At 41.5% G+C, this 26,610-nt stretch overlaps 1 pseudogene; it reads left to right on the top strand.

Annotated features, from left to right (window-relative positions):
* Positions 1-1,440: 1,440 nt before the first annotated feature.
* LOC118623327 lies at positions 1,441-26,129 on the top strand (annotated as a pseudogene).
* Positions 26,130-26,610: the final 481 nt, after the last annotated feature.

The raw sequence follows: 26,610 nt of genomic DNA, 5'->3' as shown, positions 1-26,610 counted from the left end.
TAGTTCACAGAAGGGCATGGGGGGTATTGCTTCCTGCTCCTGTGATTCCTGGGTGGTCTTGGAAGAATTTGCACCATAGTCTTGCCACAGATATTTAGAAAGAGATTCCTCCATATTTTCTTTCTCCTCTCAAATTCAGAAATCCATTCTTTTTGGCATGTATATCCAGGAGTTCCTGGACTATAATCCATAGGAGGTAAACTATACTGGTACCCACATGCCTTGCTGTAGGGTGTTCTCAGGGAGAGGACTCTGATGTATGAAGAGAACAGTTCGAGCAAGGAATATAGAAAAAGTCTTTGCCAGACACCAGAAAATGATTGAAATAGGTAATTACAAAATGATTGGGAAATTAAAGGGCAATCAACAGGAGATGTCTAGAAATAAACTCTCTGAAACAGTGGTCATCAAATTGTGATGCCCTATTTGAGTCATAGTCAGCCTGAGTCAGAGGTACATGAAGTCTGGGAATGATGAAGTAGAGAGATTGGTGGTAGCACATAAAAGGCAAGTGAATCCGTGAGATCAATAGAGAGGACCAGGTTTGATGAGAAGATAATATCCTGAGAAAAGGTGTGGTAGGTGAGGAGGTAGAATCCAGGAACAAAGTGAGGTCTGTTTGGGGAACAGTATCCTGCATTTATATACGCATTGAGGAAGGAGAGAAAATGGCAAGTGATGAGTACAGAAAAAAGTCCCATAAGGACATGAAATCTAGTCACAGAAAGGACTCTGTTGGCAGAGAGAAACAGTGATGAGAGTAAGCCAGAGGGAAGATGAGGGAAGCTAAGATTACTGGCAGAAGACCTAGGTTGCAAAGATGAGAAATTCAGTTACAAAGGTGTACAAAGAATACACCAAGAAGTAGTAGAACCCAGTGGCTAAGAAGACTCTGAAGGCAGAGGATATAAGAACATTGGCAAGATGTGAGGAAACTGATCAATGAGAATGGTGCCGGCTAATAACTAAGTAGCTAATATCTGGTGGCAGAGAGAAGGTCAATGATGTGAGCAAAAGAAGCTGGGAAAGATGGCCCAGCCAGTGTGGCTCAGTGGTGAAGCATCGACCCGTGCACCAAGAGGTCACCAGTTCGATTCCTGGGCAGGGCAGATGCCCAGGTTGTGGGCCAAACCCCCAGTGCAGGGCATGCAGGAGGTGGCCAATCGATGTTCTTTCTCCTCAAGGTTTCTATCTCTCTCTCCCTCTCCCTTCGTCACGCTCAAAAATCAATAAAGAAAAAGAATATTTAAAAAAAAAGAAGCTCTGAAGGAGCTGAAGCCAACGTGAAGTTGTGACAAAGGAAGTTAGTGAGGGAGAGAAGAGGGGAGCTGAGATAGCAGCCAGAGGAAAGAAGGGCCCCCACAGAGTACTCGGGACAAGAGGTGACAAAAAGACCAGAACTAAAGAGGGCTAAGCAAGCGGCGGTTCGTAACCGGAACTATGGAGTGTTTGCTAAAAGAGTGGACGTCAGAAATGAAGAAGGCTAAGGACAAAAAGGTGTGGGGGCCAAAGAGGACAAAGAAGAAAGCCACTCAAGCTCCTGACACAGCAGCTCAGCTTCCGGCATTGCTACAGCAGTGATCTTGCTGCAAGAGTTAGGGACAGTTGCCCTTGAGAGAGAGAGGTTGCTCAGGGGGCTATAGAGATACAGGGTACACGCTCCAGCCAGGAGCAGGACAGGGACAGGAGGGCCCGGCAGCCCTGGCAGTATTCATGTTTTTTAATATTCTTGACTTCACTAAATCCCTTTTATCCTCACAATGCCTTTTCTATGTTTTCTCCTACTCAGGGTCAACCCAAGCTGTACTGAGGTCCTGGGACTTCATAGGTCATGTTGAGGAGAAAGATACAGGAAAGCATGGAAATAAATTCATCACTTTTTCAAAAGAGAAAGCCAGACGTGGGCCATCTCTGTTTTTTTAAGGCAAGCTCTCCAGACTTGGAAACCAGGAGACTCTAATACGAGTGCTCAAGATGAGAGGCTTCTTATATGAAGCTTACTGGCCTTAGAGGAAGACTCTTGAGCAATTAAACTTTTATAGCCCCAACCATTGGTGTACAAGGTCAAATGGTCAATGACAATAATAGTAAGGTGTGTGTGTGTGTGTGTGTGTGTGTGTGTTGTTTTCTCATTTACATAGTGATTTTTTTTTTTTTTTTATCCTCGCCAGAGGACATTTTTGCATCTATCTTCAGATAGAGTGGGAGGGAGAGAGTCATTTACATAGTGATTTTACATACATTATTCTGTGTGAAACTCACAACAGTTCTGTGGTAAGGAGTTCAGTTTTTGTTTGTCCCAATAAGGAGTCAAAGACATAAAAAAAATTAGACCACTTGCTCAAAATCCAAGTCAAGTTTTGCCCCTAATGACATGGAGATGGGAAGGTGATTAATTAACTTTGGTAAGGGACTCTCATTCTGAAGATATCCTAAACTCTCGGAATGAATCTTGGACATTAAATCGCAGTGTTTAGAATTTTACGCCGGAGTCCTCTACCACACTTGGAGGGTCTAAGAACTTTTATCCATACTAGCCACTGCTTTGCCCAATCTATCCTCCAAGAAAGATAATAGTCTATTATCTTCTAAAAGTTTCCATTTTGATTGTCTCTGTGTTTACATAATTGATGAGAAAAAGTAGGAAGAGTTCAGAAATAAAATAGAATCAATTTCCGCTAGTGTCTAGGCCTAGAACTCTCTTACCAAATTGATGTATTTCACAAATATTAGCAAAAACTGACACTGTTTTCAGGATGATATGTGGGGAAAGAAATGCACATCACACTCCAGTGCAAACAAATTAAAAATCAGCTCTTAGTAACTTTTCCCCTAATCTGTTTTGGACCATCTGCTCTTGAGGTCCTCAACTGTCCACTCTTCATCCATACAGTTCCTCACATTTCTGGTCCCTCTTTTTCTCGGGTCCCCACATCTTCCCCTAACATATGATATTATTCTCATTTATTTTACAGAGAAAGTCACCTCTCCCTAGTCCTTATCCCAACCTGAGATCACAAATTCATCATCATAGTTTGGGAGTAAGTGGGAACCCTCCTCACTCACATAATCCAATATCTTGCATGAACAGCTCATGTTATATATAAAAATATGTTTGTTTACTTCCACTAAGAAGGGTTCTTTGATGTTTCTTAAATACTTCCTATCTTTTCACAAAATTCCCTTTTTCCTCTTGTTAATTTTTTAGAAAGACAGACTAAATTATTACGTAAGTCTAGAGAGTTGACATATCCCCATGGTAGGACAGTGAAGGTATACTGCTGTCCTTGCCAACTTAAAGCAAATTGCTTCTGGTAGTCTTTACTAGTGGGTACTGGGGGTGGGGGGGGAGAGCATTTGCCAGATCAATAGATGCATATCAGATACCAAGCAATGTGTTAATTTCCTCAAGCAACAAAACCCCTTCTGGAACAGGGCTCTGATAGTAGTTACTACCTGGTTATGTTTATAATAATTTACTGTCATTCTCCAAGAATCACCTCTTTTATGTACAAATCAAATAGGTGAGTTGAATAGGTATTTTTTAGAAATCACCACCCCAGTTTCTTTTAAGTTCTTGAAGGTGGCACTAATCTCTGCAGCTACACAAGAATGTGGTAATGCTCTTCACTTACTACTCTTCTTGGTAGGGGCAGTTCTAATAGCTTCCACTTGGTCTTTCCCACCAAAACAGCTCTCACTCCACAGGTCATTGTTGCAGGGATTCTGTCAGTTGTTGAGTATGTCTATTCCAAATAGACATTTCAGAACTGGGGCACTGACCACATACATGATTGGTTCAGGAACCCACTGGACTCACTGTGAGGCCAACCTAAGCCAAAACTCCATGAAATACAATCATATTCTGGGTCTCCTAAATTCAGTGTCAGTTCAGAGCCAATGCTCAGTAACTCCATAAAAGTCTGTTTCTCTTTTCACAATGCACAGACACCCAGGTAAACGGTCATAGATCTCTTTGAGGACAGGTGGGAAAAGATTAACTACACAAATTTTTCACTTTAGCAGAGTCCTTTCATAAGGTACTTGCCCCCCTCCCCAACTCTAATTAAAGAGATTCCCAGTCTGTAAACTAGTTTCAGTCTGGAAATTACTTGCAGGGACATGACCCTCTGTTTTCAGGATTTGAGTTAGACTTCTGTTGACTTGACCTAGAACTCTCTTAAGGGAGAACATTACAGGTTCTTAAAAAAAAAAAAAAGTTAACCCTTCATACTGAAATGGAAGGGTTACTTCTACTGGCCAAAAGGGCTCAACAGAATTTAGGGTTCTGTGTCCATAGCTTGATTGGAATCTTCCCATAGTCTCTGTTCTAGCTTTTAAGATTTCATTCCTTCTTAGTCAGTGCCCTCACTTTAACAAGACACCCTGCAATGTTGGGAATCCAGAATGTCCCTCTCTTCAGCCTCTCACAATGCAGCTAACAGTGGTTTTATGTCTAGACTAAATTCCCTGGAAATGTTCTAGGTATTCTAGGGACTTGCCTAGCTTTCCCCTAATACTTTGTCTGATAACCAAAACAAGTAGTGCAGACTGTCACCAGCAGATGGAGCCATTAAACAAAGGTATTCTTAGGAAAGCATCATAAGAAAACTTCCTGTTCTCTCTAGGGTCTCTGAGATACTGAGAGCCAACTAATAACATCAATAATGGACTTTACTCACTTTAGCGTACTGACGAGGAAGGAAAACACACACACACACACACACACACACACACACACAATGAGTAGATACCATATAAAGAGCTTAGGAAATGAGAGAAAAGAATTAAAACTTTATCTGTTTTAAAAATGCTGACAACAGCTAAGGCAAACTGATATATAGGTTAGAGCATAAAAGTATGCGTTGACCTGTCTTCGGAGCTTAGTGACACATTGGGGTCTCTGGTAATTCCCAGAAATAACAAGAGGGAGGTGTATGTGCATATTCTAGGCACTGGGCATAGAAGCAGGGCAGGAAGGAGGTTTTAAGATCCTCACAGTCAGGCAAACTCTCACTGATATTGCTGAAACCAAACTTGTACCCAGAAACTGTGAAAACTGGATACACCCGGATTCCCAGCCAAGCTTAGACAGTGTGGCGGACACATGGCTGTGTGCCGAAAAATGTATTCTCCTTGTTTCCCAGACCTATTCCATGTTGCTGTACGATGTCAGTATTTGCCATTTTAGAGGTATGTTATATTAATTTGAGTGAAGATCACCACTCTGTTACCACTCAGCTATTTTTGGACACATTGTTCATTACTAATTTTTTCCCCTAATATCAAGAGAGTTAAAATTAAAACAAATATCCAGCTCTGGCTGGCTTCGCTCATTGGTTAAAGCACTGGCCCGCGGAACAGAGAGAAGACTTCGGTTTCAGCTAAGGGCTTGTACCTGGATTTCAGTTTGTCCCTGCCCTGGTTGGGGTCCTGTGGGTGGCATGGTGGGAGGGTCAGCCAGTCGATCATTGATGTTTCTCTCACTCTCTTCCTCCCTTTCTCCTTCCTGCTCTATCTGAAGATAAATCCAAAAAAATAAAAATGTCTTTGGGTGAGGATAAAAAGATAAAAATAAATAAAACAAATGTCTCTCCATTATACATAATACTTAGTTTATTAATTTATTAATTGTTTTCTACTAATATAAATAATTTCTCTCAAATGTTTCTAAGAAGAAAACTGATTTGATTTTATGGACCAAACTGATTCATGAGTCTGCTAGATAAAAAGAGGTCTTAAGGTTAGCATTAGAATGTGATCTGCCTAATAAAATATTATGAATACAATTTCAGGTACTGTTTATATTGAATATGTGTTTGTTGAATGAGCAGAAAAATAAATGAAAGTAGGTAAGGAATCTGATTTTTACAGAATCTTTAAGTGACAACCACTCAGTAGTAATGTGATTTTTATGTTAGAAAACTATTGAGGAAACTTAACTATCAAATATCTAATATTTGCCTGGCCAGTGTGGCTCAGTGGCTAGAGTGTTGGCTGTGTATCAAAGGGTTGTGGGTTCGATTCCTGGTCAAAGACACATACCTGGTTGGCAGGTTCAATCCCCAGCCCCAGTCAGGGTATGTGCAGAAGGCAAACAATGTATGTGTCTCTCTCACATCAATGTTTCTCTCTTGCTCTCTCTCCCTACCTCCCTTCCACTCTCTCTAAAAAAATCAATGAAAAAAATATTCTCAGGTGAGAATTAACAAGAACAACAACAACAAAAACCTAATGGAAAAAATTAATAAGTAGAAAATTTAAGATTTTGAAGGAATTTTTATTCAATTGGATTATAGGAGCCAGGACTGAGCATCTGAGTTACACCAGCTCGGGGGAAGGGGGATGATCAAGGCACTACCAGATCTAACTTGAACACTAAAAATGGATACTTTTGTGAAAAATAATTGGTTACAGAGATATCAATTAGGAATTCATTTAATCAGGATGGTTGCAAGAGTTGAAGTGAATGATACCTCAGATGTAAATTGAACAAATAGAAAACAACAGTACAAAATAATAATGTATTTGCTTTAAACAACTCATTCTATGGGGTCCCAAACTCAAACATTGGAAAAGTCAGCACTTACTATTTGTTAAGCAAATTCAAAGTGCTTTAAAAATAATAAATATATTGGGACCTTGTCAAAAAACTACGAGGTACTGTTATTATTCCCATTTTACACATAAAGAAACTTGTTGTTTTGGAGAATTTGATTAATTTTAAAAGGTCTCATATCTATTTAGTGGCAGAGCTGAAATTTGAACTCAGGAAATGTGGTTCAGAATCTATACTTACTACTCAGTTATATTGCCCCTAACGGCCAGATAGTGAAATTAGTTGAGTGAAAATAACTAACTTGAGCAGACATTCAATATCAGCACTGTTGTTTTCTATTGAAAACCACTGTGTGACCCAAAAAAACCCGCAAACCTCTACCCTGGCTGAACCTGGTATACAGTCTACTTTGGACAAGCATTGTATAAGTTTCACCATGTGTATCACACGTATCTTAGCCCACAAATATTAACAACAATTTTAGTTCTGGAGGAGCTATTGGTGTTTCTGAGACTGTGTGTCAGTCAAATAAAAGTTTCTCTGTGATCTAATATATCTCAATACAGAAAATTTCATGTGAGAAATACACTTTTGGATATTAGAAAAATAAGTTCAGCAACCCCTAAAAATTATTATGCTTTATGATTTTAATAGTGAAAGCTATATATGTAACCATGGTATTTTTTGGTTTGTTTGTTTTGTTTTTTTCAGTCTTGGCTACCAGAAATCTCAAAGTCAAACTCAATGTTTTGTAATCCCAAATTTTCTTAGCTTTATAGCACTAAATTAAGTTGTCTCCCTCTCTTTGTTCCTGATAATCACTACTCCTCTAAGTGTATTTTGTTAATGGAGTAAAGACAGCCTCTTTAATAAATGGTGTTGGGAAAATTGGACAGCTACAGGCAAAAAAATGAAACTAGACCAACAACTTACACCATACACAAGAATAAAGTGAAAATGAATAAAAGACTTAAATGTGACCCTTGAATCCATAAAAAATCATAGAAGAAAATGTAGTTAAATCAATTCAAAATCTTAAAAAATAAGTTTTAGTAGAAACAGATGTGGTTTTTGTTTGTATTATTTTGGGTTTTAAGGCACTTCCCAAAAATTTATTTTATTAACAACTGTCTGGATTTGAATTCATACTAAAGTATCTTCTAGAATATTTCTGAGATTAGTTTACTGAATGCCAAGAGCCTTGCTTTACATATATTACTCTCCCTGGGAAACTATTTTGCGTCTCCTGTAGCACTAAGTGTAATTCCATGAACAGAGTAGACATTCAAATGAAGAAATTAATAAACGAGTAAATGAAGTTAATACCTTCATTATCAAGGTGTTTGGAAACACAATTTAAACCTCTAACTGTACTTTATTTAGGGTCCACACCACAGATCTAGGAGTTAAGAGGATTCAGTTTTTAAAATATGTTTTTATTGATTTTTTTAGAGAGAGAGGATGGGAGAGAGAGAAACATCAATGTGAGAAAGATACGTTGATCAGCTGCCTCCTGCACACCTCCCACTGGAGATCAAGCCTGCAACCTGGGTATGTGCCCTGACAGGGAATCTAACAGGGACATCTCAGTCCATGCAATGATGCTCAATCCACTGAGCCACAAGGGCTGGACAAGAGGATTCAGTTTTATCTCAAGTTTTCTATCAGAAAAAGTCTAGAACTTCATTTAAATAATTGGTCTAGAAATTGGGCCAATCATCAATTTATTGCTCTGCTCTGTTATACAGGAGACGAATCTAAATATTTCTCCTTTGCCATCTAACACATTATGTTGTCAGCTGAGGAAACTGGAGAGACTCTAGAAGAGGAAGGAGTTTTTCTTTTTGATTCCAGAGTATTTTGTCCATCAGCCTGCTACACGGTTTTGGTTTTTCTTCAGTACCCAATGACCAGCAGAATGTAGTCACTTCCCCTGGACAACTTTAAACAGCACAGTGTCAGTTTCCTTCAGAACTGAGTGCTCCCAGCAGGGCAGCTCCCATGGTGGACTCCCCTCACAAACCCTCTGGTAAGTCTAGAGTGAATTTCTGTGGACACCCTCCCCAGCACTCCAGAGGGAAGATCTGTTGATGTGTTCCCTCAGCTCATATCTCCCTTATCTACTGAGCAATGCTTGTGCCTTCTCGACTAAGGTCAGGATTTCAGTCCACAGTTTACTATGGGGAGGCCTCTCTCAGTGTTTTGTCTCAGCCCAAGGGGTAGTGGCTACTCCCTATGTCTGATATTTTTTCTTTTCTTTTCTTTTTTTTTTTGTTTTATTTACTTCCTTTTAACCAATGCCCCCATTATGCCAACCCTCTGTTAATAGTTTTTATATTAAATTTTTCAAGTTCTAATGATTGTGGAGGTTAGTCTCCTGACTAGACCCTGATTGACATAAGAATATTGTAAAATCAACTAGATTGATACGGAATTTAATTTTCTTACCTCTAATGCCACTAGAATTTCCCTGTGCTTCAGTGGCACCCAAATTTTTGAAATAACGGATCATGTTAGGTCACAAATCTCATGTGAGATATCATTAGGTATAGCATATTCAAAAAGATGTGCTTTGAATTTAAGAGAAGTAGATTGCAAGATGCCCCAGGTACAGCGCCTTCTCATCTGCCACCCCCTCTTTCCTCCCGTGGTGGTCTTGAAACATCTCTCCGGAACACAAAGATTCTCAGGACACAGCATCTTCATTGTTTAGGTCTTCTGTGACAAAATACCACAGAATGAGTGGCTTATAAACAACAGTATTTCGCACAGTTCGAGAGGCTGGAAGTCTGAGATCAGGGCGCCAGCATGGTCAGCAGAGGGCCCCCTGCCAGGTCACAGACTTCCGGTTATAGCCTTACTGGGTGGACGGAGTGAGGGAGTTCTGTGAAATCTCTTTTATGGACCCTAATCCCATCCCTGAGGGCTCCACCCTCATGACCTAATCACCTCCCAAAACCCTACCTCCTGATACTATCACATTGAGTATTAGAACTTTAACACAAATTTGGGGGGATACATGCATTCAGACCACAGCACGCAGCTTGAGAAACAGAACCTGTATCCATCTTATGCACCATAAAGTGAAGAATCTTCCATGAAGCTTTACAAGTTATATTGGCATGGTAATTATAACCAGTGTGTACTGGATGGATATCTGGTTCTGGTTTTATTCAAGAAATAAATTGATGTCCTTTTAGACTGGTTTATTTATCTAATCCTAGAACAGGATAGAATAGAAAAACATACGGGGATCTCAGAAGGAAATGGTTTCTTTGTATTAAACCAGAGAGTTGACTCATAATGAGTGGAGATAGTGGAATGGGTGGGATGGGATGTTTGGGGGTTGGAGGGAGACCTAGTTCTCAGTATTGAAAACATTAATTTTTCATTTCATTGTTTGCATGGAGGACTACAAAATTGCCACTGTCACTCTGGAAAATCCCTGTTTATACTGGGGCAAAAGGGAAAACACCAAGTGAGAGTGCTTCTCCTTTCATAGAGGACTAGTTATTGAACAGGATGGAAACAGATTCTCAGAGAAATCCTCAGTTGCACATTAAGTTAATATTATGCATTCTCTAATTCGGAGAATGAGTGGATATAAATTACACTGCAGAGGTCTTATTCTACAGAATTAGCATTTGAGGACCACACCCTGCCAAGCCAATCAATATTTTGAAATAAAGTAGAATAAAACTATTTATCTTCAATATTACATGCTTTCCTGACATCAACATAAAATAAACCTGATTTTCAAAATGTTTATGGAGAGAGCTGAGGATGTAGTGATCATACAGTACAGATTTGGTATTCGGGAAGATTTCATGGAGGGAGGAAACTATAAAATGAATCAAGAATATTATGACTCTGGTCAAGATGGCAGCGTAGGTAAACATGGTATTGCCTCCTCCCACAACCACACCAAAATTATAACAAAACTACAACACGACCATCACTCAGAACCGCCTGACATCGAGCTGAATGGAAGTCCTACAACTACAAAATTAAAAAAGAAGCCACATTGAGACTGGTAGGAGGGTGGAGGCGGACGGGCTGGCCCCACACCCACGTGTGGCGGATACAAATCAGGAGGACACCTCGGCTGGGAAGGGCCTCTCTGAGGAATGAGAGGTCCCCATCCCACACCAGGCACCCAGCGCAGGGTCCAAGTGCCAGGAAAAAAGTCCCCATAACTTCTGGTTGTAAAACCAACAGGAACTGAGGCAGAGGGAGGCTGAGGCTGCGGAAGCCCCAGGCAGCTCCTCTTAAAGGGTCTGCGCACAGACTTACTCAGACTTGCTCTCTCTGAGCTCGGAGGGGAGGCAGGTAGAGGGGCACAAGAGAACAGAAAAGAACTGAGCTGTCTGGCCTCGGGACGAGGACTGGAGGGGCAGCTTTCTCCCGGACAGACGTTCTGGCAGAGGCCGTTGTTCCTGTGGTGAGCCCTTCCCTGGGGAGGCAGATGGCCACTATATCTGGGACTCCAGCAACCTGGCTCACACTGTTTGCCCTGCCCTGGTTATTCCCTGAGTTCCTGCCCCACCCAGCTTTAGAGTCCACCATAGCTGTTTCCAAAGTCTTTACCATAGGATTGGCCTGTCTTGGATCCTGCTTCAGAGTTTCGTAAAATCTCTCAAACAGTCAGCATCTCCTCTCAGAGAGCCCCATACCTCTTATTAAGTGGTCCCAGACCTGGCACTAGAAGCAGCCAGCCTTGGTTCACAACTTAGCTTTACCTGGACCCCTCTAAGCTCAGCACAAGAAGCAGACATCTGCAGATCACTTTAGAGCTTATTCTGGGTGGCCCTGAACAGAACACAGGCGGTGGCTAACCTTGCCCCAGAGCCACCACACCCAGTGGACAGCTTCAGACCACATCGAAACACCACCACCCAACCTCTTCCATAAGTGACACACTCAATGAGTGGACTCACTCAGTGGGTACCAGAGCCCTGATGAAGTAAGTCTTGCTCTGTGTGGTGGGCCCATACACAGCTGATCCTCCAAGGTAATCAGGGGCCATAGCCAGTTCTTGCAGCTGATCAGCCTGAGTAAATCCCTTCCATTGATGTGCCAACAGCAATCAAGACTCAAATACAACAGAAGAGTGTATAGTCCACACTAGAGCTGCACCTCGAGGGCCCAGCCGGGGTGATCAGGAAGACTGTGCCACTGGATCCTACAGGACACCTACAACAATAGGCCACCCTATGAAGCCTAGGAGATATAGCAACTCTGCCTGATACATAGAGACAATCACAGCAAAGCAGCCAAAATGAGGAGACAAAGAAATATGTCCCAAATGAAAGAACAGAACAAAACTCCAGGAAAAGAACTAAACAAAATGGAGATAAGCAATCAATCAAATGCAGAGTTCAAAACACAGGTTATAAGGTTGCTCAAGTAACTTGGTGAGACATTCGAGGAACTTAAGGAGGCCTCTGAGGAACTTAGTGAGACTATAAACAACATAAAAATGACCAGTCAGAAATGGAGGATGCACTAACTGAAATAAAGAATAATTTACACAGATTCAGTAGTAGAGTAGGTAAAGCCAAGAAGCAAACGATCAATGTGGAATATAAAGAAGCAAAAAACACCAACCAGAACAGCAAAAAAAAAAAGAAAAAGAATCCAAAAAAATGAGGATAGTGTAAGGAGCCTCTGGGACAACTTCAAGCATGCCAACATTTGCATCACAGGGGTGCTTGAGGGAAAAGAGAGAGAACAAGAAATTGAAAACCTATTTGAAACAATAATGACAGAAAACTTTCCTAACTTGGTGAAGGAAATAGACATACAAGTCCAAGAAGCACAGAGAGTCCCAGACAAGTTGAACCCAAAGAGGTCCACACCAAGACACATCATCATCAAAACGCCAAAGGTTAAATACAAAGAAAGAATCTTAAAAGCAGCAAGAGAAAAGCAGTCTGTTACCTACAAAAGAGCTCCCATAAGACTGTTAGCTGATTTCTCAAAAGAAACTTTGCAGTCCAGAAAGAAGTGCAAGAGATAGTCAAGGTGATGAAAAGCAATGATCTACAACCAAGATTACTCTATCCTGCACAGCTATCATTTAGAATAGATAGATACAGACAAGAAACAACTAAAGGAATTTATCACCACCAAACCAGTATTATATGAAATGTTGAAGGGTCTTCTTGAAGGCAAAGAAGAACAAAAATATGAACAATAAAATGGCAATTAATACATATCTATCAACAATGGACTCTACAAACAAAATGAGCAAGCAGAACAGAAACAGACTCCAAGATACAGAGAATTTTTGTTGCCTGCCAGATGGGTGGGGGCTGGGCGAGAAAGATGAAGAATTTAAGAAGTACAAATTGATTGTTAGACTGATGAACTCAAAGGGAAGGGGAGAAGGAGAGCTGGATGAGATAAACCAAAGAACTTCTATGCATATATGCATAACCAGTGGACACCAACAATAGTGTGGGGAAGGCAGGAGGAGGGGAGTGGGTCAATGGGGAGAAAAGAGAGAAACATCTGTAATACATTCAACAATAAAGACGAGTTAAAAAAAATTTTATTTTTTATTTATTTATTTTTTTTTATCCTCCTCCGAGGACATTTTTCCATTTTTTGTTCAGGTAGAGTGGGAGGGAGAGAGAGGAAGAGAGAGAGAGAGAGGGAAACATCGATGTGAAAGGGACACATCGAGTGGCTGCCACCCGCACGACCAACCAGGGCCGGGGACAAACTGCAACCGAGGTACGTGCCCTTAGCGGGAACCGAACCCGGGTCTCTCGGGACCGCAGGCAGACGCTCTAACCGCTGAGCCAAACCGGCCAGGGCAAAAAAATTTTTTTTTAAATAATAAAAGCAAGATCAAATCCAAAAAAAAAAAAAGAACATCACAAAAATAAGAGCATTCTCCTGAGCCTTCCATGTAACTGGTATGTTCTGGAAACAAGGTATAACTAGGTTTCATTTCTCTTCTTAACAGGAAACATTTCTCCTCAGCTCCTATAATAAAGAGAACTATAATAAGAAAACATAAAATTTCCAGACTATTCATTGATTATTTCCAATTTTAGATCCCATATTTAGAAGGTTAACAGTTTTCTGAGTACAGGTAAAATTTTAAAAAATAAGCTTTACATTGTTGAACACAGAATTCCAAATTGTCATTTGAGTTTGAGTTGAGAATGCGATTAAATAGAGTTGACAAACTCACACTTCTGCAAAGGTCTGGGAGTGAAGAGGCTGTCCTGAGGACTCTGACTAACTGAAAGACACATATCCCGTGTCAGTGCGTGCACACCAACTCTACCATGACTGAATCTCCATTCAGAGTTTATGATGGAACTGGTCACAAGTGGAATCAAAGAATACGTATGTTTTAAAATCAAAGTATTGCTAACACATTTGGGTTTGAGGATCCCTGTCTTCTTCCATTCCAGCCCTTGGCTCCCATAAAAATTGTTGCTAGGAAGGATTACAGGCCTGGTGATGACACATGCCAGCATTTTGGGAAACACAGATTTTTGTGTAAAAGTTTCTGATTTTCAAATGTTGCAAAAATGTTTTTTATTTATTTTTACTGTTGAAAATATTACAGATGTTTCCTCTTTTTTTTTTCCACATTAGCCCCCCATCCCGCTTTCTCCCCCCTCCCTCCCTGGCCTTCACTGCACTGTTGTCTGTGTCTGTGAGTTTTGTATATATGCATATCAGTTCTTTGGTTAGTCTCTCCCCACCCCTTCCCTCTAAGATTTGTCAGTCTATTCCATGCTTCCATGTCTCTGGATCTATTTTGTTCATCGGTTTATTTTGTTCATTAGATTCCACATGTAATTTTTTTTTTGAAACATTGTTTTTGCAAATAAAGGGAGTATAAAAGATAAATCTGTCTGGCCAGTGTTGCTCAGTGGTTGAGCATCGACCCATGCACCAAGAAGTTGCCAGTTCGATTCCTGGTCAGGGCTCATGCCCAGGTTGTGGGGCCGATCCCCAGTAGGGGGCATGCAGGAGGCAGCCGATCGATGTTCTCTCTCATTGATGTTTCTATCTTTCTCTCCCTCTCACTTTCTCTCTCTCTAAAAATCAATGAAGGGAATAAAAATTTTTTAATTAAAAAAAAAAAAAAGATGAATCTAACCCATAAGTGACTAGATTGTATTAAATTGGAGACTTTTTTTCCCCCAAGGAGATATAAAATAATCAAAAGAAATTGGGCTTTTGAAGAGAATTGCAATAGAAAAACAAACGTGAGTTTTGAAATCAGAAAACCTAGTTTTAGCTGTATAAAACTAAGTTGTTTAATCTTTTGATTCCTGATCTGGAAAATGCATGTTATAAAATATGGTCTACCTATAAAACAGGGTTTTCATGAGGATTGATTACACAGTATCCTGGGAAAGCGTATTGTTCAATCAGCACTGGCTTCAGGCTCAATGTAGAGACTCAACTCTTCTGTGTGTGTGTGTGTGTGTGTGTGTGTGTGTGTGTGTGTGTTTATAATTTTGATCTTTGATTTTCTTTTTTATATATTGTTGACAGTATTACAGATGTCTCCCAATTCCTGCTCCACTTTACCTCCGTCCTTTGTCATTATTTCCCTCCATCTTTTTATTTTCTCATCCTGTGACTTTGGGCTTCATTTGTAGGTTACTTTCTCCATGACACTAGAAATGGATTAGTATAAAGAATTTTATATCTCTTAATCCCAGAATCCCAGAGGAAGAAAATACCTTCCCTCTCTTACCTGATAGTATATGTTGAATAACAAGTAAGACACCTAAGAAAGACTCAGTTATTGGGTACCATCTATTTCTGAAATAATTTTTGTGTTATGGAAGATGGAAAACTAATTGGTCAAATGTGGCAGAAAGGAAACACCACACATTAAGTCCCAATGGGTCTAGATTAGGTTTGGGAGAAATTTCTCCCAAAGGAAAGTTTATATGCTGGAAGCTATTAATAGAATATGCCTGTGAAAAAATAAGAAATAGAAATAGATACTTAGTTCCAACAGTAACTAAAGAAATGGATTTAAATAATGTGTACAAAAAATTACTATGCAGCAAAGAATTACAATTTAGTCTATGTCCACTGAGGAAGAAAGGGAAAAAAAAAGCTAAAAGAATGTAATGTAGGATTTACAGAAACCAGGTGTCTAAATATGAGACATTCATGCTAAATGTACTTTGAAACTTTGAAAAAATTTTTTAGGTTTCGGGTTAAATACCACATTCTTAACCTCAAACTTATTTTTTTATTTTGGAAAAGAGGAAGAAAACAAAAGCCCTGTTGCAAGAACTTCTCTCTTATACAAGGCCTGTCATCATCTGGACCATTTTAACTTTTTAACATTTTTTTACCACTCTATATAAATTATACCTCAAGTAGGACACTCACTTTTCTATTAATTTTTAAAAATATATAGGCATAATTATTCCAAAACGAAGGGGCTGTGGTATTTGACTAGGTTGAGATTAGAAGAGTGGCTGTTTCAGAGGTGACAGATTGTGATCCATGAACAGGTGGCAGAAGCACCTTCTTTATTCAGAAAAAATAGAAATGAGGTAGCAAAGTAACCTGAAACACTAATGAGGGCCCCACTTCAGTGAAACTACCCTATCTTGTTCCTCCAAGATATATATTAGTGCCTCAATTGGCAGGGGAGGGGGCGAGGAGGAAGGGACACTAAGATATTGATGGAAACAGCTTCTGGGGAAGAAAAAGACCTTCATCTGTAATAGCATTAGCTTAAGGTCAAAGTATGAAGAAGCACATGGTGATGAAAATAGCAAGGAGATAAAAAATGCCGGCTAATTTCTCATGAATGATCCACAAATCTGTATATTCCTTGTCATTGGTACAAATTACCTAGTAGAATGACACCAGCTAATATAAACCTCCTTGTATAGACAGCACCCTCCAAACCAGATCTCTGTGAATGTAGAATGTAATTTAAAATTTTGCTTTGGCCTACATTTTGAGAAATTGACCCTATGGCTCTGGGTTTTACTATCGGGATCTCCTGCCTTTCGATGATTCGAATTTATATGTTCCGTTCTTTCATCTCTAATTACAAAAAGAGAAGATTGGATCTTTGATAACCCAAAGGTCAATGCCATTAAGTAAGGAAAGCCCAGCCACTGTACTAAACAGATAAAATCCATTCCCGCTACTTTTATAATGAGAAAATAAACACATTAAAATAAAAATTAAACTAAGTTTTATCTGTTTTCAAATATATTTATCAAGCTATCTAATGCCATTTAGTAAATTAGGAGGTAGCACATTATACATCAAATGTCTTAATTAATGCTGAGTTAAAGTAAAAAATTAGTATTCAGAACAATAAATTTGGGGCTAAAAGAAAAAAAATAATTGTTTTATATTTTGTATACTAGGTGTAAAATGCAATGCAGTAGATATTGCCTTTACAAAATTGCATGTAAATCATTTATTTATATACATGTTAATTTTTATATGTAAAAGCTCAAGTTCAGTAGGATATTTCTTATATACAAAATGTTTAATTCCATCTTAACTTTTAAGATGGTACATATTTTCCCCTCTATTTTATTTCATTTTTCCATCACTATTTATCCCCCATATATCCTTTTTCACCTCCACCCATTCCCACCCCAACCCCAGCAGACACCACACTGTTTTTTTCTTTCTCTTTTTTTTAAAAAAGATGGTACATCTTAACTCAAGTAAATACATAATTTTGTTATAAAAATTAAATTACAAAATAGTTTATCTAAATGAAAATATCTTATTTATTACATTGCAAAGTAGTTACTGAATTAGGTCAATGAGGATTAAATTTTCATTATCTGTAGTTGTTTTAAAAGCATTTACAGTACTCCAAAATACAAATGTAATGATAAAGTGTTTGTTTTTTCTGGTAGATTGTTCATTTTATTTAGATTGAAACTGAATTTGTGAGAAATAGGTTTAGCTCAATTGTTATTAAGTACAAATGTTGTTAGCCTTGGCCTGGATCCCAGGTTCCCAATGGAAGAAGGAAGCCACACTGCATAATAATGGAGATGAGGAGAAAGAGACCAAGTAGTAAGTCTAGGCAATATATTAGTAGAAGGGTAATACACACTTGTACCTCCAAACAGGTTGCCCAGGACCAGTTACAGGCAGCATCTGACAATGACCTACACTAGAGTCACTCCCAAGAGACCCAGAGCCAACATAGCCAACAGACAACATCAAAGTATAATCCAATAAACTTCAAAAATGATATACCCAAAGGGAGATGTCAGTAGGCACCAAACCCTGCTAAGGGGAATTCTGCTTCATGTGGTCTGCACCTGCACAACACTTGCACTGTGTGGTCAAGGTTGAGCCTCACAGTCAGCCAGCCAGCCTGAGATTCTCTCCCAGGTACAAATGGGCCAAAAGCAATCAAGACTCAATTATAACAGGAAGGCCCACTGTAACCCACACCAGAAGCGTTCCTGGAGGACCTAGTTCAGGTGATTAAGGAAACTGACAACACAAGGCACCTATAACATAAGGCTGTGAGTCACAGAAAATCTATCTACTATATAGAAACAAACACAAAGAGGCAACCAAAATGGAGACACACAGAAACAGACCCCAAATAAAAGAACATGAGAACTCTTCAGGAAAAAAAGAGCTAAATGAAAAAGAAGCAAAAAATTTCAGATATAGAGTTCAGGTAATGATTGTAAGGATGCTCAACAGCATGGGAAAAAGACATAGAAACCATAAAAAGGTCTAGTCAGAAATGAAGAATACAATATCTACAATTAAGAATACACTAGAAGGAACAAACAGTAAATTGGATGAAGCAGAGGATCAAATCAGCATTTTGGAAGATAAAATAGAGGGCCCTGGCTGGTGTGGCTTAGTTGGTTGGAGCATTGTCTTACAGACTGAGGGGTCAGGGATTCAATTTCCAATCAGGGCATATACCCAGGTTACAGGTTCAATCCCAATCAGGGTGCATATAGGAAACAACAGATTAACATTTCTCTCTCACATCAGAGCAGTCAAAAAAAAAAAAAAAATTGAGGATAGTTTATGGAAATGTAACAATATCCCCATCATAGGGGTATCTGAAGGAGAAGAGAGAGAGTAAGGGACTGAGAACCTACTTGAAGACATAATGACTAGAACCTTTCCTAACCTGGTGAAGAAAAAAGACACAGCATAGTTAAAATAGCAAAGGTTAAAGACAAAGAGAGAATCTTAAAAGCAGCAACAGAAAGACAATTAGTTACCCACAAGGAAGCTCCCATAAGACTCTCAGCTGATTTCTCAACAGAAATACTTTAGGCCAGAAGAGATTGGCATGAAATATTCAAATTTTGAAAAGCAAGGACCTACAACCAAGACTTCTTGGCCCCAGAAGTCTATCATTTAAAATGGAAGAAGAAATAAAGAGCTTCCCAGACCAAAAAAAAAAAAAACTAAAGAAGTTTGTTACCAGCGAACAAGCATTACAAGAAATGTTAAATGGCCTGCTTGAAGAAGGAGGAGGAGGAGAAGAAAGAAGAACATAGTTAAAATAATAAAATGGCAATAAACACATATCTATGAATAATAAATTTAAATGTAAATGGCTTAAATGCTCCAATAAAAATACATAGAGTAGTAGAATGGATAAGAAAACAAGACCCATATATGCTGTCTACAAGAGACCCACCTCAGAATGAAGGATACACACAGACTAAAAGTAAAGGAATAAATTTAAAAAAAAAAAAGAAAAAGATATTTCATGCAAATGGAAAAGGAATAAAAGCTGGGGTACCAATACTTATACCTGACAAAATAGACTTTAAAACAAATACTATAGTAAGAGACAAAGAAGGACACACTACATGATGATAATGAGAGTAATCCAACAGAGGATATAAACCTTGTAAAAGTGTATGCACATGACTTAGGAGGAGTACCTAAATATGAAAAGAAAATCTTGATGGACATAAAGGGAGAGACTAATAGTAGTACAGTGATAGTAGGGGATTTTAATTTCCCATTTTCATCAATGGAATGATCTTCCAGACAAAAAATCAACAAGAAAACAGTGACCTTAAATGACACACTAGATAAGATTAATCTACTTAATATATTCAGAGCAGTTCATTCCAAAGCAACAAAATATACATTCTTTTCAAGTGCACATGGAACCTTTTCTAGAATAGACCACATGTTAGGGGGGGAAAAAACAAAGCTCAATAAATTTAGAAAGATTGAAAAGATATGAAGTATCTTCTCTGACCACAATGGTATAAAACTACAAATTGACCACAAGAAAAAAACTGAAAAACATGCAAAGACATGAAAGCTAAATAACATGTTACTAAACAATTAAATGAGAAATTAAAAGACACATTAAGACAAATGAAAATGAGAACATAACAACCACAAATCTATAAGACAAAGACAAAACAATTCTAAGAGGAAAATTCATAGCATCACAGGGCTATCTCAAGAAAAAAAGAAGAATCTCAAATGAAGAATTAGCACTCTGTACTAATCAGCTGAGTAACATTGAATAATTAACTCATTTATGCTTATCTTATTTTCCTTATTTATAAAATACTGTGATTGAAACACCTCTAATATCATGGCTCCAATTACTTATAGATATTAACTTTGTATTGTTATATAACTTTGTTCCTCCAAAGGTAGGCTGTTTTATTTTGTAGCATTTCCTCTTGAAAAACATGACAGGATTAGCATGAAGTGGCCATGGAAAGTACCAAAAGTGAAGCAAAAAGAAAAGTGTTAATTAACAGGAGAAATAGGAAATATATGGAGCTCATTTGAAAAACAGGACATTAAGGTTCCTCTTACTGGGAGTAAAGCGTACTTCCCCTGACTTTGAGCCAGCCAGGAAGTGAGCTTCAGCCAATGGCATGTTAACAGTGACTTGAAATATGCTGAGTGGTTGGGCTCACTGTCTAACACTTTCTACTTGAGATCTTCTGGAAAAGCTTCCTCTTTAACCTGGTAGCAGGCACAGCCAGACTCGCTGCTGGAGACAGTCACATGGTTGCCAGCATCTATCAGACAGCTCTCAGTCAACGCAGCACAAGACAGTGAGTGAGCCAGGGTTTGGGGTATGGTTCATAATTAGTATTAATGTGGCCATGGCTAACTGATAGCAAAATTTATGGTTTTAAGATAACATAAAAACTTACACTATTGTGGAATAATTAGGACTAGAGATAAAGGCTTGAAGAAAATAATCTATCCATAAGTTTCCCCAATTTATCTCTTCTCTCTCTCTCTCTCTCTCTCTCTCTCTCTCTCTCTCTCTCTCAATGTGCTTGGCTCCTGAAATAATTGTTTTGGAGATGTAAAATAATATTTATACATTTAAAACTTCAAAATACAAAATTAGAACTCTATACCTTATAGTCCAGCTTTAAAAAAAAAAATGCCAACCCATTACTTACTGTTTGTCTTTCAAGGAGGCAACTTTGAAATATAGGTTGCCATGCCTATATTTTATCGAAAATTGCATACCCTCTGTGAATTATAAAGGCTCACCTCTGTCAAATGATATTAAATGAGTATAATAATTTTAGCATAATGTAAACAGCACATTTGTTGTTGTCATCTAACTTTCTATACCTGGCAGTAGAAATTCAGAATATAAGAACACTCAAGGCAATGTTCTAAATAAAGACAAGCTGTAGTATAACAGTGGTTGAATGAACAGAGTCTGCTGGTATCTAAGCTCTGCCACACACTGGGTGCATTATTTAAGAAAGTTTTTAATGAGAAGGTAAGCCAGGTGCAGCCCCTTAGGCCATGCAAAAACCCTGCCCCTGGCTTTTGTAATTTCCTTACATCTGCCAATCACCTAGACTACAGTGGAACTAGAAAGCCCCCAAATACCTGGAAGCTATCTTGTATAAAAGGCGGCTGGAATTTTTCTAATCCTCCGAGTGCATGCAATCTGTCTCTTCCTGCCTACCGAATTTCTGCCACATTTTGGTGTGTTGGCCGGGAAGCTGACAGCTGCACTGGCTTCTTGAGCTACCATTATCAGAAGCCAGCAGGAAGGAGCCCCCTCAACAGAAAGGAAGGTGTGCCACCGATGAGTTCACTGGACCCTGACCCTCGCCAGGCCAGACTATAGCTGGCCACTGCTGCATTCGAATGGACTCTGGGGAGGATAGAGAAGCCTGCTAAGATATCAGATCAATAAGTGTCCCCAGGGACCCAGGACCAAGTCCAGGCCCGCCTCTAAGGTGGAAGGGGAGCTTGATTACTTCCCAGAAAGCATAGAAGCTGCTTCTATGGGTGGAAGTTAAATTTTGTGTGGTTGAGCTTGGGAGTGACCATGCCCCATGCCTATTACAGAGCCTGCGTGAGCCCCAGCCTGCACATCCATGGAGACCTCATATGGCTGAGGACAGTATAAGATTCGCAGGGACTTTGTCTCCAACAGCAAACCTGATCCAAGTCAGGGGCTTATACTGACCTGCCAATGCCAAGAGGGATGTGGCGGGGTAGACAAAACGAGAGTTTCCTCCTGTTTGTCTCGCAATACCATTCACTGGGAGGTTTGCTTTACCATATTAAATATCATTATGGGGGAAGTTATTCTAAACCTACTGTTCTGGAATGTATGATAAAGAACTTTATAAAGGGGTTCTCAGGAGATTATGGGGTCAAACTGACCCCCAGAAAATTGCACACCCTCTGTGAATTAGAATGGCCCACCTTTGGTGTGGAATAGCCCTCTGAAGGCACCCTTGATGTCTGCACAGTCCAGGCCATGTATAGGGTAGTCACCAGAGACTCCAGGATTCCCACCAATTTCCCTACATGGACGAGTGGTTGGAAATAATCCAAATCAGGCCTCCTTGTGTCCGATTCTGTGTTATTAGTTAGGGACAGTATAAGGTCCTTGTGGCACAGGTTAAAGGAAGACTTCACAATGAATTAAGCAGCCTCCTATATTACAAGGGGATTTGGAAGAGGCCCCTCCACTGCCACTGCCATACACCCCACTACCTAAGGATGGGGAACCTCACCTGCCTGACAGCCCACCTCTATCTGTTTCACCCCCACAACCGGCCACTGCACCACCAGAACCAGGGTCGCCGGAGCCAGGGTTGCCAAAGCCAGTGGGAAGATGTCTCAGTTTAGCGACCCAGGGACCAAAACCACCAGCAGCAATGCAATTACTGTTACAGGAGACAAGGGGTCCACAGGGAATGGGCCTTGACAGCACCCTACAAGATGAGGGAGTAGTCTTCCAGATTCATCACCCCATCTGGGTCAACTGTAGCAGATTGTAATAGAAGCAAGAAAGTGACTCCCAACCCAGGTACCAGCTGGACATCTATAGAACCCTGGGCATGAGAGGCCTTACTTGATGAGGAACCCTCAGGGAGACCCGTAGACACAGAGACGGGGAGGGCAGGAGAGAAACAGACAAAGGCACAGAGGTGAAACCAGAGTTTAAGGAGGACAGAGAGAGGCCAGAGAAGCTACAGAAGATAGAGGCAGGGAGAGACAAAGACACAGACACAGGAGAGGAAGGTTTGCAGGAGCCAGGCCACTAGGCACTTCTCCCAAGCCAAAGGGTAAGTTTTCTTCATCTTGTCTGAAGGTCCCCAGTCCCTCTGAAACTCTGCCTCTGAGCCTGGTACTAGTCCGAGCCCCAGGCTGCAGAGAGGAGCTTTCCACAAAGCCAGGGTGTGAAGGACGTGGTGCCCAGATGGCCTCAGTCCCTCCCAGCTTCACCACCCTGCCATAACCCAGCCAGACCCACATCCCAGGAGGGGCTGGGTGGGCAGCTGGCTGTGGGGAGCCCAACCCCATCTGCTGCTCCCACTGTGACTTTCCCTGGGCTGGTGTGGCTGCTTCTCCTGCTGCTGGCCTCAGCCCGGCCAGTGTGGCTCACTGGTTGAGTGTCGACCTATGCACCAAGAGGTAACCAGTTCAATTCCTAGTCAGGGCACATGCCTAGGTTGTGGGCCCAGTCCCCAGTGGTGGGGCACGCAGGAGGTGGAAAAATGAGTGCCCCAACCACCAGTGAAGAAAAGCAGGAACTTCTACTCTACCAAGCCACTACCAGCCAGACTTAGGTTTCAAGATCACCCAAGGCAAATGAATGCTAGGGGCCAAAGGGAAACAGGCAGTCTGCACTATTCTGGTTCTCACTTCCTGTCGACAGATTCAAGAATTCCTGGGGCCCTGGCCAGTTTGGCTCAGCAGTTAGAGCGTTGGCCTGCAGTCTAGAGAGACCCAGGTTCGGTTCCCGCTAAGGGCACGTACCTCAGTTGCAGTTTGTCCCCATCCAGGTTGGGGTTATGTGGGTGGCAACCACTCGATGTGTCCCTTTCACGATGATGTCTCTCTGTCTCTCTCCCTCCCACTCTATCTGAACAAAATATGGAAAAGTGTCCTCGGGTGAGGATTAAAAAAAAGAATTCCTGGGAGCAGCAGGAATTCTGTCGAATATGGATACCCAGATTTTTAGAACTGGCAGAACCCTTATATGAGGACCTGAAAGGAGAAGAAAAGGTGCCCCTTGCCTGGCGCCCCAGTCAAGAGAAAGCATTTACAATATAAAGACCAAGCTCACAGAGGCACCAGCCTTAAGACTCCTGAACATATCATGGAACTTCAACCTTTTTGTGCACGAAATCAACGGAATAACCCTGGGAGTCCTAACTCAGGAATTTGGGCCTTGGCAGAGACCAGTAGCTTACAAATTGACCCAGTTGCAGCAGGCTGGCCGGCCCCCTTCCCCAGGAGAAACTCAATGCAGCATCCTGCCTGGTTTGGACATCCCTGCTAGGCTGTGGTACTATGGTTCTTGCCTTTAGGGAGACACTGCTGCTAGAGCTGGAGCAAGACCTGGGTGTGCGGATCGAGGGGCTGACAGTGCAGTACCTGGGCCAGGTGCCTGAGCTGCTGGGAGGGTGGAGCGGAGCCGGGCACCTACAAGGGAACCCTGTTAGGTGTGCTGCAGTATTGAGGGACCAAACTCCACACCCAGTTCCTGGAGGGCAACACCCCTAATTCTGCAGGGGGTCCTGGAGCTCACATCCTACGCCGGAGGAGTCCCACCAGCAGCCAGAACCCTATGTGTATCATCAAGACTCCTCCCGGGAACCCCAGGCCTAGCCCCCAAAGAGCCAAGTGCTTTGCTTCCCTGAGTGGATTTGTGGAGACCCTGGTGGTGGCAGATGACAAGATGGCAGCATTTCACAGCACAGGGCTGAAGCGGTACTGCTCACAGTCATGCTGCTGCAGTCAAGGCCTTCAAGCATCTGAGCATCTACAACCCTGTCAGCTTGGTGGTGACTTGACTAGTGGTTCTAAGGCCAGGAAAGGAAGGGTCCCAGGTGGGACCCAGCACTGCCCAGACCCTGCAAAGCTTCTGTGCCTGGCAGCAAGGACTCAACACCCCTGAGGACTCAGACCCAGATCACTTTGCTGTTTATCTGTCAGGACATGTGTGGGGTCTCTACCTGTGACACCCTGGGCACAGCTGATGTGGTCACTGTGTGTGACCCGGCTCGGAGCTGTGCTCCATGTGTCGGTCTGAATGGGCCTGGGAGCACCTCTCATCATGTTATGGCTCCTGTGATGGCTCACATGGGTCCTGAGGAGACCTTGTCCCCCTGCACTGCCTGCGTACAATGGCTATGGCACTGTGTCTTAGACAAGCCAGAGACTCCCCTGCACCTGCCTGTGACTTTCCCTGTTGAAGACTATGACACAGAACACCAGTGCCAGCTGACCTTCGGGTCCAACTCATACCACTGTCCACAACTGCCACACCCCGTGCTGCCCTCTGGTGCTCTGGGCATCTCAGTGGTCATGCCATGTGCCAGACCAAGCATTCACCGTGGGCCGATGGCACCCCGTGTGGGCCCTCACAGGCCTGCATGGGTGGCCGCTGTCTCCATGTGGACCAGCTTCAGGACTTTAAGATCCCACAGGCTGATGGCTGGGGTCCTTGGGGATCCTGGGGCGACTGCTCTGGGAGCTGTGGGGATGATGTCCAGTTCTCCTCCTCGAACTGCACATGGCCCAGGAAGAAGAATGGGCACAACAGGAGGGGGAAAATATAATGAAGGAAGGATGGTGGATCCTCCCAGACCACAGAATCTATGTGCCAGAACAATGACCCCATCATTTAGTCCTCCAACAACATGAACTCACCCATCTGGGAAAAACCACCCTAGAAGCCTTACTAAGCCGGTACTACCTGATTGCTCGATTTCCATCCCTCTGTGCCTCAGTCTCCCAACACTGTCACCTCTGTGCTCAAAACAATGCCAGGCAAGGCCCCACCAGGCCCACTGGGATCCAGCGCTGCGGCCAAGCATCCTTTGAAGATCTAGAGGTAGACTTCTCGGAAATAGGACCCAGGAGAGGAAATAAATATATCCTGGCTTTCATCTGTACTTTCTCAGGCTGGGTTGAAGCTTACCCCAGACATACAGAAGAGGCAAGAGAAGTAACCAAAGCTCTGCTGAGAGACATCATCCTGAGATATGGAACGCCATTGGCTGCAGGGTCAGACAATGGCCTCGTCCTCGTAGCAGAAATAGTACAGCAGTAGCTAAAACTCTAGGCATCCAGTAGAATTTGCACACGACCTACCAGCCCCTGAGCTCAGGGAAAGTAGAACACTTGAATCAGCCCCTTAAGCAGACCTTGGCAAAACTATGTCAAGAAACCAACCTGCCCTGGACTGATAGACTGCCCCTAGCTCTCCTGCAAGTATGTTGTATCCCTAGGGCAAAAATAGGGTTCTTCCCTTTTGAAATCTTATACAGGAGACCACCCCCACTAATCAAATTCAAAGGAGGCATACAAGAACTAGGATATCTGGAAATCAAAAAACAACTACAAGGACTAGGGAAAACCATTCTTGAGTTACATAAGTGAGTAACCGATAGAATACCCATTTCCCTGGGAGTAACTACACCCTCGCAGACCAGAGAACAAGTCTAGATAAAAGACTGGAGAAGGGAACCTCTCAAACCAACTTGGAAAGGGCCCTATTTAGTTATACTAATCACTTCCACAACTCTCAGGGT

This window comes from Molossus molossus, unplaced genomic scaffold, assembly GCF_014108415.1.
Source record: "Molossus molossus isolate mMolMol1 unplaced genomic scaffold, mMolMol1.p scaffold_m16_p_10, whole genome shotgun sequence".
Taxonomy (NCBI): domain Eukaryota; kingdom Metazoa; phylum Chordata; class Mammalia; order Chiroptera; family Molossidae; genus Molossus; species Molossus molossus.
The sequence above is the reverse complement of the archived record's forward strand: the minus strand, read 5'-3'. Positions and strand labels throughout refer to the sequence as shown.